This window comes from Ornithodoros turicata, unplaced genomic scaffold, assembly GCF_037126465.1.
Source record: "Ornithodoros turicata isolate Travis unplaced genomic scaffold, ASM3712646v1 Chromosome11, whole genome shotgun sequence".
NCBI classification, from domain to species: Eukaryota; Metazoa; Arthropoda; class Arachnida; order Ixodida; family Argasidae; genus Ornithodoros; species Ornithodoros turicata.
Window position 1 is genome coordinate 3,458,625 of NW_026999295.1, and position 5,577 is coordinate 3,464,201.

The window sequence follows — 5,577 nt, forward strand, 5'->3', positions numbered from 1 at the left end:
AACGTTTGTAAAGAGCAACGAATGAATGCAGCTTGCATTTTCCTTCAGTGCTATCAAGATGGTCAAGATGAATTTCTTGGAACAATTTTTATTAATGAAACCTGGATGCATTATGCAAGTGCTGAGACAAAATACCATAGGAAGTCATGGTGGGTGCCCGGTGAAAGCATTCTGAAGGAGGTCAAACTCGCGTTTTCGTCTGGAAAGGCTATGCCGACAATGTTTTAGGACTATCATTGTGTGCAACTTGTAGATTATCTCACATGCACAATGACAGTAAATGCAGATGTACTGCGAGATCCTGGGAAAGCGTCAAACTACAATGAAACAAAAACGCACAGGACTTGGAAGGGTGTAGTACAACCACGTCAACGCTGTCTGCACTCGTCTTGAAAGACTCGGGATTTGTTCCAGAAATTCATCTGGAAATTTGCCAAAGAGAGAAAAAGTACACAAGCGAGCTGGTACAACGTTGAAATAGGAAGCATCACCTTGAGCATGAGGAGAATGAAGTATACAGGAGACACACAAACGTGAGTTTCCTTTTCGTGAGCTTCCTGTATACTTCGTTCTCCTCGTGCTCAAGGTGATTATTCCTACTTCAATGAAAATTTGCCCAATCTGCTGTTCCATCTTCCTCTCAAAGCACCCCTCGGCAGTCACCAATTCGCAAGTGATCATGAAACACAAATTGATCAGGTGAAATGCAAAGTGAATGCCTCACTTTGTAAACAGGGCATAGCATGGCACAGACAACGTATTGAATACTTGGTATCACAGTATCAAAAATGTTCTGCTAAATAAGGTGACTGTGTTAGGTAGTAACGTTGAGCTCTAATCTGTACATAAATTTTTTCAATGTTGTGCTATAGGTTTATTATTTTGATCACAGCAGAGGAACTTTTGTTGGATGATCCTCATACATGAAGGAAATTCCTTATTCTCTTACTTTCCATCACACGTGTGTGGAGCAGCAAGTACAATCTGTTTGCAAATGATCATACTGAGGTAATAAAACTGGACTCTGCAACAACCTTCAGAAACTATGCAAGGAATGGACCACATTAGCTTTGTCCAATTATATGATGGCCAAATGGATAGTATGTAGTCTTTCATGTTATGTGAGTTGTATGCCCATATATTGTAACAAAAGATCAGTCAAATGAAGGCAGTCTGACTGAGGTATGTAGATAATTTAAATAATGTCCATACATATGATGATCCGAGTGTTTTTGGCTCACTGACATGCATATACACTGACAGCATCCACAACTAGAAGACATTACCAGAATCTAAGTGCTGTGAAGTAATATTTTATTTTACTGAATATATATCCTTTTTTTCTTAACGGAAGCCCGCATTTGTTCGGGGCAATGTTTTTTGAACTAGCGTTCCTGATGGCGTTACCGTTGCTGGTAAATGTAAATTTTGTACGAAGTAACTCCCCTGCACCAACACCTTAGCACCAACTGCTACACCAACTTAAAGAAATCAGCAACTAAATTATTGAATCACTGAAACGTCAATAAAAAAGTCGACGACGCCGACGAATCGTGCAGCGCAGCACTATAAACCATAGCTCCACAAACACAGAAGCACTTTGCACGTACTGTGGGCAGCAGATAGCAGATGTTTGTTTACTGCACATAACATTTTCCCACAAGCTACCCAGCTGCAGCAGTAAAATGGAATCTGACGTGACTCAGGGATTTCAGAACCCTTCAAAAAATCTTGAAACTGCCCATGGTATCTCTTTGAAACCACTGAACAGGCAATGCGCTACATATTAGGAACACCTGTAGCTCAGTAGCAAAGGCACTGATAAAATGTTTGCAAAAAGAACAGCGATTTTCAACACATACATCACAAAATACGACACTCGTCGCTGCAACAACGATGGCGATTGCATAATGATGATGATGTTGGTGTAACTTCCGCTGGATTGGCATATGTGTTATTTAACATTTAACCTCCACCACCCAATTATAATGAACGGCCACGGAAATTAAAGATATTACAAAAAATAAGTACTCAATAAGCACGAGCTAAAGCAATGGCAATGACGCCTGCCCGTCTACCCAATCACCATCCATCATCCATCCATCCAACCAGTTCGAACCAGTTCAGTTTCAACGGTTGAAACTTCAAACTTTCCGGACGCGCAACGGGTAGCAGTTGGGGTCTTCGCGGCTGCATTCCACTGGTTGTTATACGAAAATCTTTCGAAGTTCTAATCTCCCGCGCGTTTAATTTTTGAGCATAGCGAGAACGTACGCCGTGCTGTCCAGTGATAAAAGCTGTTGAGCACAGCAGAGCTCCCAGAGTACTGTGGTGGACAACGTTTCTTTGTTCTCTGGCTTTCAAGTTTAAGGGGTGAGTTCACTCTTCATTAAAGTATGTGCCTGTTTCTGTGCACCAAATCGCATGTAGTAGAGATGCGTGGCATAATATTGGAATATCGTTTCCTTTATTTCGGCTTCGTATCACCGATTGAAGCATATTGGAAGTGTGGGTTGACCTGACTGCACTTGCATTCAAAGTAGTGATTAACGTTGTATGTTCGGCAGTACAACGTTTCATTAAGTGCTTTGGTTCGTCTTTGTGCTAAAACAAATACGGTATCACTAATTAACCATCGAGATGAACGAGGTTTCGATGACTGTTGAAGTCTTGAGTAAACGAAAGTCGACAGTTACGGTTTGCAGGGCGGACATGCCGGATCATAAATGCTGGTTAGTTCATTGTCATGTCAGCCCGACTTCGGTTGTTGCATTTTTCGCTGGTAGTGAAACTACACACTGAAAATTTTGCGCAAGTACTTTTGTTTGCATATCATGGTTTCATAGCAACTGGGTTTTTCTTTTTATAGGTGCTTGGACTATCTTGCATCGGTGGATATGAAAATAGTGGTAACCTACCCTACGAAACAGCTGTTTGCACATAAGCTTAACAGTTCCCTGTGAGGTGAGGGGAAGCAGTTGTCACTGACGTGTGACTGTGTTGTCCTCCAATGTTCCTGATGTTCGATGTGCCCCCTAATCTTACTCTGGAGGGTGCCTCTTTAAATTTTTTGTCAACAAAGTATTGCAAATATAGTTGGTGGAAGACTCTAACTGCTTTCCATTTACATGGTTGTCTTGTGGTTAACGAAATCGAACTTTTTTTCAGATGCTGTGAAAGTCAGCACGGAAGTGCGATGTAGAAGAAACGACTGCCAGAAGCTTGCTAAGGAACCGCACAACCTGTGTGGGCAGCAGACAAAATATTCATCAAATGGTACAAAACTAGTATTTTTGTGCTTGGTCGTTTTGAGACATCCTTGGTATTGTATGGAGAACAGCGTGACTATGTCATTCCGTCATACTTCACCCAAACAGCTATCTGGTAGTAGTGCAAGATTTGAGTTCCTAAAAGGTTTATTCACTGAAGTCACCTCAGCGCCATACTATAGGTCCCGCAATGTTTAGTCCTTGCATTTGTTTGCTGCATTATGCTTTTTAGGTGACTATTAACACCAAAAATATGGAAATTGCTCAGACATTCTACAAATCACAGAGCAACAAGTTTTAAACACCAGATATACGGTGAGTATAATATGGGTAACAGCTTGACTGAAATCTACAATAGGGCTGATGGCAGCAAATCTGCCTGCTAGCGACAGTGGCGGTCTCCTGCGGATGACGTCATGTGAATAAACTTGTATACTACTTGTACGTACTTATAATATTTACGTACGTAATATATACGTACTTATAATATTTACGTACGTAATATATACGTACTTATAATATTTGACGTGGTGATACAGCTCTTGCTTTGTATTGTCTTTTATAATATACACAGTGTTTATTTTTATCCTGTACAGAAGTTTTGCACCAAAGTTATGAGAGCAGCACAGATGTTGTTTTAGCGTAATGGAGTGATGGAAGTGCTGCGCCAATCATGGAGTGCTTAGCTGTCGCCTGCTCGACCAGGTAAGGTCGTGTGTCACGAGAAAACGCCTGTCACATTGATGTACTTTCACAGCGAAAGCTGTTACATCCTCATTTCCCTGAGATCCTGAGGTCCGCTAGAGCCCTGTGCAGATAAGATTTTTAGCATCCGCGTACACGTTATCCGATCCGCACCGTTGCATACACAACCGTTTAGATCCGCAAGTCTCGAAGGACGCGTAAACACAGCCGGAAGAATGTTGGTATAATTTCGGATGCCTCCATGCTCTCATGGAAGGACTCATGGCGACAAGCAAAGGTAAACCTTTCAACAAACGCGATATGGAGAGACTTCTGGAACGCTTCCTCACCGGTGCTCGTGTAACCGCCAAAATGCCTTCTCTCCCGTCTTGGCCGTGCATGGTCAAAGGTGAACCCGGACATGCGCTCGCTGTCGGTGCGCAATACAAATAAATTGCTAGTAGAAAAATTACAGCATGCGGTATATCTGCATCCGACCTCGAGCCATCCGATCCGCACACCGCAGAAAGTGATAAATTCTCATCCGAATCCGCAAGTATCTTACGGATATCCGCTTCCATCCGCGGATGGTGCAGGGCTCTAGCGTCAACATCAGGTAGTGACGCGCAAACAGATTTTCAGCTGTTGCTGCAATTTGTGTTGTGTATCTGTAACAGTTCTGTGATTTTTGTACGTGCAGCTTCTTTTCTTTGTGTCTCTCAGATCAGTGTTGATACAGCTTTTGCTCTTATGTGGCCAGACAAGCATCCCGTGAAAGAGTGTGCATAGCCACTAAACAAACTAGTTAGAACTAGCAGGCTACATAATGCTTTCTGACATGTTTTGTTCTATTTTCTAGCCACAGTGAGTCATTGGAGGCAGTGCTGCAGCACCAACAATCACTCGTTGGAAGAAAGGAATGAGGTGGCCATCAACACCCTGCTGCCAGTTCAACACTCCTCAGTCAAAACACAAGACGCCTGCTTGGCGGCAAAGTCAATCCAGTTTTAGACAAGAGTTTTGTACCGTAGACTTCGTGTGTGGTTTACTGCGAATAAATGTTTATGCTGAGATCCGTGTTGCTATCAATTATATCATATTTCTGCATGAATGCATGCCAGGACGGTAGCAGGACTAGTCATGGTCTAAAGTAGGTCTAAAGGTGGCTAAAGTAAGGTACAGGAAATGTATAACCCTAGACCTGTCGCCTGAATGGAGGGATAAAATTGGTCTAGCTGTAGACTTCATGTCTAATGCATGGTTAAGTGTCTGACCCTGTTCCAGACATCCAGGTCAAAAGAGTGTCTAAATCACGGCTAGGTACATAGACATCGGATGTCTAGGGCTAGATGGCTAGGTGGCGTAACGTTAGACGTGTTATTTGACGTCTAGTGGAGGGATACTAGACATTTGGTCTAATTGCCTAGACATTCTATAGACATTCCTTATCTCTTTTTTTAGACGTCATTTAGACGTTTACTAGCCCACCATGTGCTCCCTGGGATAGGCGGCAGTGAGAATAATCTGCTTTCGGTAGCTAAATGACACAAAGGACGACCAAGTATCACACCCACCATGTTTCTGAAACACAAACAGTTCAAAGACGAGGGATAGGCGGCAGTGA

General features: G+C 42.6%; 1 long non-coding RNA gene across 1 annotated transcript; it reads left to right on the plus strand.

The window, feature by feature from the left end:
- The first annotated feature begins 3,193 nt into the window (after positions 1–3,193).
- LOC135371484 (uncharacterized) lies at positions 3,194–5,024 on the plus strand. Its single transcript, XR_010415629.1, has 3 exons — positions 3,194–3,276; positions 3,866–3,974; positions 4,813–5,024. It is a non-coding gene; the product is annotated as an uncharacterized LOC135371484 (long non-coding RNA).
- Positions 5,025–5,577: the final 553 nt, after the last annotated feature.